General features: G+C 34.9%; 1 long non-coding RNA gene across 1 annotated transcript; it reads right to left on the bottom strand.

Moving 5' to 3' along the window:
• Positions 1 to 2,898: 2,898 nt before the first annotated feature.
• LOC141401800 (uncharacterized) lies at positions 2,899 to 3,705 on the bottom strand. The gene is made up of 2 exons (XR_012412443.1): positions 3,382 to 3,705; positions 2,899 to 3,314 (listed from the first exon to the last, which is right to left on the bottom strand). It is a non-coding gene; the product is annotated as an uncharacterized lncRNA (long non-coding RNA).
• Between the last annotated feature and the right edge of the window lie 7,825 nt (positions 3,706 to 11,530).

Genomic DNA, 11,530 nt, shown 5'->3' with positions numbered 1-11,530 from the left:
CGACATCAGATTCCTTGGAATCCTTGCATTTTAGGTATAAAGTGTCTTTGGCAATATCACTGACAACAATGCGGGGTATCTTTGTATGAAAAAATTAACCCTCATGCGAGTCACTTTTTGGTCCCTTTTTTCAAAAACGTTTAAAAACTCCTTTAAAATGTGATCGTATCAGATCAAAATATTCCACAAAATTATTTGTCATAAAATTTTACTATAGGTCCCCGAATGCACCAAATCTCTAAATCGTACCTAAACTCCAGAAATCTGCCAAAAGTAAAATCACGTTTTAGGGTTAATGTTGTACTTTATCTGAGTTTTGTCCCACAAAACTTCATTCTAGATAGAAGACGTCAAAGACAAAAATAATCCACACCAAATTTCAATATAAGTCTCCGAATAAATGAAATATGTATTTGCAATACAATATATACATCTAGTTTACCAACAAAACACCTAAATATTTTTTGAATAAACTTGTTTTGTTATTTTTCGAGTTGATGCATGAAAGTAACATGAAATTTAGTTCTAGACGAAATGTGTTAAAAGAAGAAATATTCTACACAAAATTTCATTGTAAGTCCCAGAACAAACTAGATATCTAAGTAAAATAGTTTGCTAAGAAAATGACGTTACAAAATTAGATATTATAGCATGGTAGAATAAGAAAAGGTAGCAGCTATACACAGCTGACTGAACTGGGTTGTAACGTTAGTGTCAAATTTCATATGACATTTTATACATTTATTTCGATGTACATTAGGGACATATATTTTTTGAGAAAAAAATATATCATTCGGAAAAAAAAATTTCCCAGAATGACTTCTTCATATCAATGATATGTAACCAGTAAATCCCCGCTTGTAGAGGCGATACAACGTTTGTTAATATGTGAGGTATTTTGTTAAAATTTAAAAAAATAAAGCCCTAATAAACATGTGCTTCTTTGATTTCTAAAACAAAATATTGAAACAGCTTCTCCTTTTTCTATGAATTTCCAGCGACCCCAAACTTTTCTGCAAGAATTCTACTTTCTGCGAGAATTTATGCATTTAGTGGAATGATGTTGAAACATAAAAATTGAAAATGTAACGAACTTTCATTCATGTTTTCCAAAATATTGAACCAAATGTGAAAAATTATTAGTTTTTTAAATTCCAATAATTTATAGACATTTCCTTGTTTTGTTTACAAATACAACTGGCAGTAACGTTACAAACAAAAACAAATTCCTTGTGGTTGTTGTTCGAGTTGTATTTGTTGTAGTATTAACTTTACCTTATATTTGTTCTACCATGATATTATAGGTAGAAATTATTTGTTACACTTTTAGACTCTTACAGCCCAATTATGAACGGCATCTCACCGTGAGTTTTCTCTTTCTCGCCTCCTCCCCTATTATAAACATCATATCGCCGTGAGTGCTGTTATGTTCTCACTCTTCCCTTATTATAAACAACAAGAGGGTAAGCAAAACTCACGTTCGTGAAAAAATTAGCTATTACAAATGTAAAAAAAGTGAGAAAAAGAGGCAAATTTGTGCTGAAATTTCTCACTACCGAAATCAAAGTGAGTTGAACAAAAAAATTTAAGTGTGGTCATTTATTTTAAAAAATACGAATATTTTGTATCTGTAATGATAATTAATTGTATTTTAGGTTGAAAGCAACAAAAAATAATTAGAAATTTTTTATGTTTTGAGGTTATTGTTGACCTTTGGACGCTTTTTTCTTTGGTTTTAATTTTGGCTTGAGGTCAACTTAAGAATTAAAATTTTTTTGTTTTTATTCTTATAAAAAGAAAGAAATATCATTGTTATTATAAATTTCTACCATATTGTTTATAGTTGCATAAAACAAATGTTCTTGTTTTTGAAAGCCAATCCCTGAGGATGACCATCAAAGATGGTTGAAATATTGGAAATGGAATAGATTCTACCTTATTGTGATAAGAGTTTCTTTATATTTTTAATCGCAATATGTTTTCGACAAAAACAAATATTAGGACATTTACCGCTAACATTTTTTCAGAGTTCTTTACGAATTCGGTCTGAATCTCTGAATTCTTTCAGAATTTGGTACAAAATTGGGTCTAACTTCAGTTCCAAGAATGGGATGTAACTATCCACTGAAGTTAAATGACTAGGTTTGGCATAGCACCTTTAAAAGACGAAGAGTGCTATGCATGGTGCTATCAACATTTGCCCTATAAGAATTTAGACGACTGCAATATCCCGAGTATAGTTGAGCAAAAACTACTCTGGTTTGTGGTGGACTTTATTCACACTATATTTGTTTACATTAGAAACTGCGACTATGTGAAAGCTATACAAACCTACTTGAAATGCTTGTTGAGCAAGGGGTTCTCTCCTGTATCGTTGGGCTTTCCTCTCTAGAAAGTGAAGATCATTCTTGATGGACCTAGTGTGTCGGGCCAACCTACTAGATGGTGATTGGGATGGCTCTCACGGTAACGCCCAAGCAAGTACTGTAACTAAAGCGTTCCCCGTTTTCAGGTATGGACAGATCAAAAAGGTGCATACTGTATAAAGCGGTTCACAAATATACAAGGACCCAATCTGGAGCAACCCATGTCTGCGATTGTTGTTCCTAGAGAGAGTAATGTACACGATTTTGAACTTTTGGGGTCGCAGTCTTGGAAAAAATGGGTGCTGGTGCTAAAAAGATGACATGTCCAATCACTTGCCCTCAAGCTTGAATAGAATCAAATATTTTGATGGAATATAAGTCCAGACCGTTGCCCCAAAAAGATCCAAACCATTTTGAGATCTTAATCACGTCATCGTCGATAACCCAGTGGAATGGTATCTACACCAAGCAATTTCCTGGAATAGTATTTTAAGTACCGGTTGTTATATGCCATGAACAAAAAAAAAAAAAATTGGAATTACAATTGAAATTTATTGAAATTGTATTTAAAATTCATTAAATTGGTTTAAGTGTTGAAGAAAGCATTAGGAATTATAGTTAGCATTCATAGAATTGGTTCTTATACTGGAGAAAATATCGGATGTTTCACGAATTGTATTTACAATTCTTGGAATTGGCTAAATGCTGAACCTCATTTGAACCAATCATTGATCTCCTGTGATGTCCTAACATCGCTGGTACAGCTTCCACTCCATTTCCTTGGTATTCCTCAGAACTTGCCATTTCTGTTATCACCCAAAATGCAACATTAAACATTTACTTATTGTAGCCATTTAATGACGTTTTTAAACGACATTTGTTCACTTTTTTACGATTTTCCAATAAATTTCACGAATTCTTCAGTGTAAATAAACAATTTTCACATATCTGTCAAAACAAAAGAACAGCTGTTACAGATGTTGCCATGTTGTTTCAATGTTGTATTTTCTTTTACCAATATTCATGTTCTTTTACAGTGGATTTTTAATAACCGACATTTTTCTTGCTAGAAATGTTTATTAATTTAAAAATTTATTTACTTTTTATGCAAAAAATAAGAATTTAATAATCCCAAAGTTATTTGTGCAAAAAATGACGGTATGGTAACACAAATTATTATTTCAAGGGTTCACAAGTCGCGCCATTATTTTCCATTTTCCGACTTGTCAACCCTTGTTCACTTTTTGTGCTCCTCCCTGCCCAATCGTAATAGCTCGAGCAGGTGAAAGTGAACTGCAACTCACTTGTGAGTAGCTCCCTACGTGAAGATTCATAATCGCTATGTTAATTAAAATTTATTCCATACTGAGTCAAAATCTCCTAAAATACAGCACTTTTTGGGGGTTGTGTCAAAAGAAGAAATGTTCCAAATCAAATTTCATTATGAGTCTCTGAAGAAAAGAAATTTGTAGCTACATTTAACATTTAACATCTCCAGAAGCTTTCGCTTTTTATATATGATTTAGGACCATGTTCTACCGTTTTTATTCACATTTTCGTTATCTGCGGTCACAAAATTTATTTTATTGATGTTTTTTCATAATAAATTCTTTCAGAAGATTATGTGTGTTCGAAATATCTATGGTGAATTTATATAGGGAAAATATTGATAACCCAAATCGGATTTTGAAAAATTACGTATTTTAGTACTATAAACGCCCGCATTGCACGTAGAAGGTCGTGGGTTCGATTCCCAGGCCAGGCAACATCAAATTTTCAACGGTGGCAAAAATACCCCTCAGTAATGTTGACATTTCCTGAGTATTTTCAGCCATGTAAAGCGGGGTACACACGATCAGTTTTGACTGTCACTTTTGCTCAAATAATAGGTTGCTTGTCAGTGTGGCCGCTCACTTTTTTCAGTCATCAGGCAACCACAAAATATTTTGTGGTTGCTGGACTGTTTGTGCGTTTTCAGACGATAGGGTTTGACTGCTCAAAAACGTGTTGTCCGTTTTGGTTATCATTCGCAAATTGTGCCAGTGTTGAAACAAAATGTGGAAGTAATTGAACGAAAACGTACATAAAGTACTTTTTTTTATAAATTCGTTCATGAAATATTTTTTATTTATTTTATATTATACAAACATTACTTCAAGAACATGTTATGATTTTTTAATTAATTTAATTTAGCAATCTTTTCGCACAAAAAATCTTTCTTTAAACACAATATTTTCAGAATTCCCACTTCTGCAGTGTTTTCTAATCATATGTTTTTCTTTCCTTTCTTTTGTTTCGTCTAATGTTGCCATATTTATACTAAAAAATAAGATTTTCCGAATTCACCAAATCGATCGAAATCTGGAGAAGCTAAAACAAAAACGATCGAAATGAAATTACGGAATTGAAACCATTCTGATCGGAATCTGTGACATGCCTGAATGTTTTAAAATATCGATTGATATCGATATTATCGTTAAGTTGTCATCACCTTTAATTTGGAGATGAAAATGGCGGAAATGTTAATTATTTTCTTGAAAATATGCAAAAGTAGTTCACAGAAATGAAAAGGAGAATAAACTACTTTTATTTTATAAAAATGTAAAAAAAATACATTTTATTTTACCGAAAAATGTGTACGTGTGACAACGGACTTACTTTCTTACACACACATAAGCTGTATTCCTTTACTTACCTGAGGTTACCACTTTAACCATTTGTTACCATTTTTAACCTGCAAAGCGTTCCTTAACCCCGAAAAGTGGCAAAACTGGAAGCAATTTTTAAGAGAGTGAGAGGGGAGAGAGATCGAAAATGGCTTTCTCTCCTACCACAGGCTACCAGCAAAATTTCTGCAGGTAGAAAATGGCAGAACTGATTTTTCGACTTTTGTTTGACGATTATTTCACAAAATGAAGAAAAAGTCGAACACTGACAACACTAAATTAAAAACTGTGAAATAAAAGACGAAAATTGATTTTTTATGTTTTTGTCTGACATTGCTGCCAGACCTACCATTTTTCCGTTCCTTTACTTTTCTGGTAAAAATGTTCATGAGAGAGCAATTTTGAACAATTTTGACACTTTTCTCTTTTACCGCTCTTACCATTAAAAAAGTAAAGGAACAAACCTATAACCGAAAAGCAGTGAAATTTCTATTTATTTCAATGGATTTCAGGTTAGGGGTTTTTATTCCGATAATATCGATAGACAAAACTATCTATCGATAATGAAATTTTAAATAATAATCGATATTATCGATAGTGCCATCGATTATTTGCCAGCTCTAGTACACACGATCAGTTTTGACTGTCATTTTTGCTCAAATAATCGGTTGTTTGCCAGTGTGGCCGTTCATTTTTATCAGTCATCAGGCAACCACAAAATATTTTGTAGTTGCTGGACAGTTTGACATTTATCGATATTTCCGAAAAATCGACACTCAAAACTGATCGTGTGTACCCCACTTTAAGGCACGCCGTTCGGACGAGGATATAAACGGTAGGTCCCATATCATTGAGCTAATATGAATCGGGGTGCACTCATTGATATGAGAGAAGTCTCCCTGGTCCCGTCTGGGAATTTGGTGGAACAATTATATTATATCTCATTGAAAAATATGTTCCTTGTGGCAATCTCAAAAAATATTCAAAATACAGGGACCTAATTACGTGATTCGATTCGACCGAGAATTCCCAGCAAAAAAGTTTGGAAGTAGTGCAATGCAGAGTTATGATTTCAATACATCTTTCGATGCAGTCCACACGGAGTTATGTTTTCATAGCTGCACTCTTCTCGATACATTTTAAAAGCACTCGCTTATAGATCCCTAGCCAAGCAAGCCAACTTTTTGATCCCTACAGTCGCAGTCTTTTTTTCTGAACACAAGAAAGAGTGTCTAAACTTATAAGAATTTGTTAAAAAAAAAAATAAAGAAATACAAACTAATGATACGAACATTGCTGTAATTCACGAGATGCAAATTATTTTTGGAGTGGAGTTAGTTTTTTTTTTAAATCTGAACTGGAGTTGGAGGAAACATGAAAAACCATTTGGATGATGACACAATAGCTCTGTTCCAGAACTAAAAAGTTTTTACAATTTTTCGTTCCTGTACACAAAATGTGTGTTCGTTTACTCAAAATTTGTAGAAATTTTTACAGAATGTTGTTCGTTTACTCTACAGTACAATGCAAAAGATCTTGGCCGATTACAAGAAGTTACTGAACTTGTAAAAAATTGTACAAATTGTTGAGTAAACGAACACACTTAAAATTTATATGAAAATCGTTTACGACTTTTACAACTTTTACGACTTTTACCACTTTATAAAGTACGGGAACAGGCCAAATATCAGTTGCGGTGTCACAAAAAGCAGAGCAGAGGAAGTAAACTTCGTTATGATCAAATTTAATGGAGAGTTTTTATAATTTGTATTAGTGTAATAATGTTAATATTCTTGTTTACACGAATAAGCAATGTATTTTGTTTATTTTGGGATATTTGCAATGGCTTGCATTTAATAGCATCTTTAGACTGCATTTAAATTCAATCCAAAACACTACATCAAAGGCTGTGATTTGGATCGAAAATGGAGTGAATCCTAGCTGTGTGCCGTGGAAGCAAAATGGAATGCATCCTAGCTCCAGCGGCAATTGTTCTAGTGATTTAACTGCATCCGCGGATGCAAACTTTTTCCTGGGTTTGCTCGTGAATAAGTTTTCGACGCGTTAAAAAACGGCATGACAAGACTCGATCGAAAACGTTCAAGCAATTGGTCTGTTCCAGTACTGCAAGAATCTACTAATTTTTTAAAAAAAATGTTCGATAACATAAAGGGAAAGGAAAGTGTTATCGTAGTAAAAATTAGTTGCTTCTTGCAGGTTCTGGAACAGAGCACATGTTAGCAATGTTATCGGTTTTTTCAATAGTAACCTGTAATCGATCAGGTTATCTTCAGGGAATATTATGAAGGTAGACGCCAAAAAATGTGTTTATTTTAAAACAAATTCTAAAAACCAGAATTATGAATGAAAAAATGCAAATATTTGTGGAACTTGCTGAATAATACATTGAATAATAATTTCGGAATGAAGTAGTGCTAAAGTACAGTACACATTGTCAGTTTTGAATGACGATTTTTTGCAATTATCGATAACTGTCCAACCGTCCAGCAACCACAGCCATCATAAACATCATCTCACCGTGAGTTTTCTCACTCTCGCCTCCTCCCTTATAAACATCTTAAGGGAGAACACAGTCTACCTTTAGCATTCATTGTGAACGGTCGATTTGTGTTAAGCGCGCACCTTCTAACGCACCTTCATCATACAGGGTGGCTAATATCCTTTGGTGATAAATAAACTCATTGTCTTGCTCCTCTCGAGGAAATTATTATGGGATATTGGATCCCGGGGGGTCATCCCCCAGAAGAAAAAAAACCGAAGAACCAGACAACATACAGTTTGGGTAATTCCATGGATTATCCACAACTTCCTCAACCGAGACTTAGAAAAGCATGCCCAAAATACGTTATACTAAAAACCACAGATCCAGACAAACCAATTAAAACATACAATATATTTCTGATTTCAAAAGCCATAAAAGGAATATCAAGTAAACCTACCTTAAAAACAGTAATAACAAGAGACGGGAATTTACAGATATTGAGAAGAAATAAAGCTCAGGGGCCTAATTACGTGATTCGACATCGAGTTGTTTCGACCCGAGTACTCAAAGTTGGGATGACAACATTCGTTATCGAGTAAAATTATCGAGAAATTGAGCATAAATTTGCGAGTAATTTCTCGTAGCCAAATGGCCTATCGTAAACAAACAAAATGAAAGATTTCTTATTGTATTTGTGTTTAAAATGTAAAAAATTGTTGTTTATTGACGGTTTATAGAGGAAAAATGATATTAGTAAATAATTGTGAGCATTTTTTACACAAAATAAGAGAAATTGGGAAAAGTCCTTTTCAGTCGTTTTAAGAAATTGTGATAAAATTATAATTAAAATAAATACATATGCATGCTATCATTAACCAAAAATTAGTGTTTGCAGTCGTTAAAATATAAGTTGAAAAATAAGCATTTCTGCAAAACAAAAAATTATTTAATATTAATAGGCTTTATTTTATAGGTGAACAACTTTTAATAAAGTGCATTTTAAATAGTTCATCCCCCGTTGTTTACCAAAGGAAATACTCTCTCTCTCAGAGAGGCTAATGCAAAACACCCACCAAATTCTCTCATTTATTTTGAGAGAGAATTATTAAGGTAGATGTATTAGCAATCTGTAACAAGAATGACAAAACAATTTTGCAAACATTAATAATTTTCATATTTTCTTAGCACAACTTCATTCCGAAATTATTATTCAATGTATTGTTCAAAAAATTCCACAAATATTTACATTTTTTCATTCATAATTTTGTTTTTTAGTTTTTGATTTGAAATAAACACATTTTTTGACGTCTACCTTCATAACTTTCCCCAAAGAACACATAGTTCGATTACCGGTTACTCTCGAAACATTCGATCAGTGATTTCGATCGAGTCTTATCATGCCGTTTTTTTCTCGTGTCGAAAACTTATTCACGAGTAAATTCTCGATCGAATCGAATCACATAATTAGGCCCCAGGCTAACAGATTTATCAAAGCCAAAAATCTAGCTGGAATTTGCCAAATTGAATGCAGTTTGCATCCCAAACTAAATACCATTCAAGGATTTGTAAGATGCGACCTACAACCAGAACTTACCGAAAACGAAATTGTCGATGGTTTGAAAACGCAAGGAGTTGTCGGATGTAAAAAAATCACATTGTAAAGGCGCCGAAATTGCGTTTCGAAAAAGAGATAAATAAAAACACGAACGTTTTAATTTTCAAATAATAAAAAGCAGAAGCTTTATTGAGTAAATAAATAAATAATTATAAATAAAGGGAAAAGTAGCAAGGCGAACAGATTACCTGTTACGGATGGCGATCGAAAACGAAGTCTCAATAATAATGCCGAAAGGTCGCGTAGGCGCAAAAACAACACTCGTTAGAAAACTCCTAGATGACATATCAATGCTGTAACAAAAAGGGAGTAGACCGTTTTCTAACGAATTAAACACAATGAAAATTGTGCGAAAAGCGTGCATTTCCAAACAATGCAAATTTAACTGAAATATATTAATTCTTACTTAAACATTGGCGCCGACCTTGCAACATTATTAATGTTGTAACACAGATCGATAAGAAGTATTTACAATAGCAATTAGTTATATACAATAGAATAGGTGGTGCAGTGTTTGTGAGCAATTCAATTGGTTTCGACATACCCGACAACTAACCTATGAGGCGTGTACCAATCGTCCGCAGTGACGGACGTACGCTCTCTTTCTACCATACGAACATGGTGTGAATTGCCCGAAACCGCCAAGGTCCTATTGGAACCCACAGTTATGGATTCCGACCTGTAAGTTACGAAATTCGAGTTCGAAGGCGATAACGAAGAACCCGCAGTTACGGATTCAGATGTCAACTATATTCTTTTTTTATTTTTTAATAATCCGCAGTGACAGATTTCGACAGATCTCCATTTTCTAGCAGAACCCGCAGTGACGGATTCATATGGAGCGCTCATTCTACTACGATGAAGTTAATATTCTACTCCGAATTCGAAGATTGTTCTGTCAACACGACTTATTTAGACATGAGCCGCTTCACAACGCGTTTACCGTACTAACATCCGGTACACGAATATAAATGTACTTCAGCTTGGACTTTACGAAACCGGTTCACAAGCGACAATGGTTAGTCAATTAAGACACTGTCAGAAGGAGCGAGTAAATGCGAGAGCCTATAAACAAATGACCTTGTGCTGAAGCTAATAGTTTACCAGTAATCCGAGCGTTTCGAACTTGTTTTCTTAAGTGTTGCTTAAACTTTTTCACCCCAGCTTCCTAGCGTCCACCCATATGTGGAGCACCACAAATAAATTGCAAAGTAAGACCCTGAGATGCGACTGTAGGGGAGACACAGTTACTATTTTCACGAATGAAATCACGAATTCGTACCATTGTCCGAAAATATCGAGTGGGGACAACCACGACGTGCTTTTCACGAGTGACGAAAACTTTTCCAGCTCATCTTCAAAATAGCACGAATAATACGAAAAATGTCAATTTCAGAACCAAGCGGAGCCAGATCTCGAATAGACCAATCCGACTAGTCTAGACTAAGCCATTCCATGCCACCAAAGAAACTCGCCACGAATATAGGCCAAGAAAATGGGTTTTGAATGCTCTCGTCAATGAAATTCGAAGCCGATTTCCCTAAGAATGATTTCCAAAAGTTTAGACGCTAAACTTGCAAGGCTCTAGAGGATGGAGTGAAACTGATTTTAAGGGAGCGATATCACAAAACAAATGCACGAACACATGTGGAGACTCAATTCTTATAAGAGTCTGCGAAATTACGCCACTCCGAATAAGTTTCGATTTTCCGGCCAAGGAATCGGTCCAGTGACAAGCCATCCAAACACAGAATTTTGGGCGAGCAAAGTTCCCGACAAAATTGACTGACAACCATCTAACAAGATTTTTGGATACAAGTCTGCACCCAACAACAGATCCACAGGACGTGAATCGAACAAATTAGCATCTGCCAGACGAATACTTGGCATTTCAGCTCTTAAATCAGAGGAAACAGAAAACGACGGCAAGTTACCAGAAATTGACGGCAATACCAAAGCACGAGTTTCTAATAACACCGAAGGATCACAAGGGCTTCCAATTTTTATGGGACAAACTTTTTGTGAATTTGCCGAAATTGCACAATTCACACCAGAAATAACCGCATTTGTTGAACATACGGGAAGTTTCAACCTATTCTGCAACCGCTCTGTTAGAAAAGAGGATTCAGAGGCGGGGTCTATTAAAGCCCTAGCTGGGTACGACATGCCCCAATGCATTATGTTCACCATCGCTGTTCCCAGCAGAACCGACTTATTCTGTGAGGTATGAAAGACCTGACGAGCTACAGATGCCGAGGATGTGGATGGACGAGAAGGGTCGAGAGGTGGAGGGTTGGAAGGACGAGCTACAAATGCCGGAGATGTGGATGGACGAGGAGGATCGACGGGTTGAGTGTAGGAAGGAGTAGAGGCGTTCCTA

The sequence above is a fragment of the Musca autumnalis genome, unplaced genomic scaffold (assembly GCF_047663935.1).
Source record: "Musca autumnalis isolate F117 unplaced genomic scaffold, ASM4766393v1 scaffold_4, whole genome shotgun sequence".
Taxonomy (NCBI): Eukaryota; Metazoa; Arthropoda; class Insecta; order Diptera; family Muscidae; genus Musca; species Musca autumnalis.
This window is presented reverse-complemented; position numbering and strand designations above follow the sequence as displayed.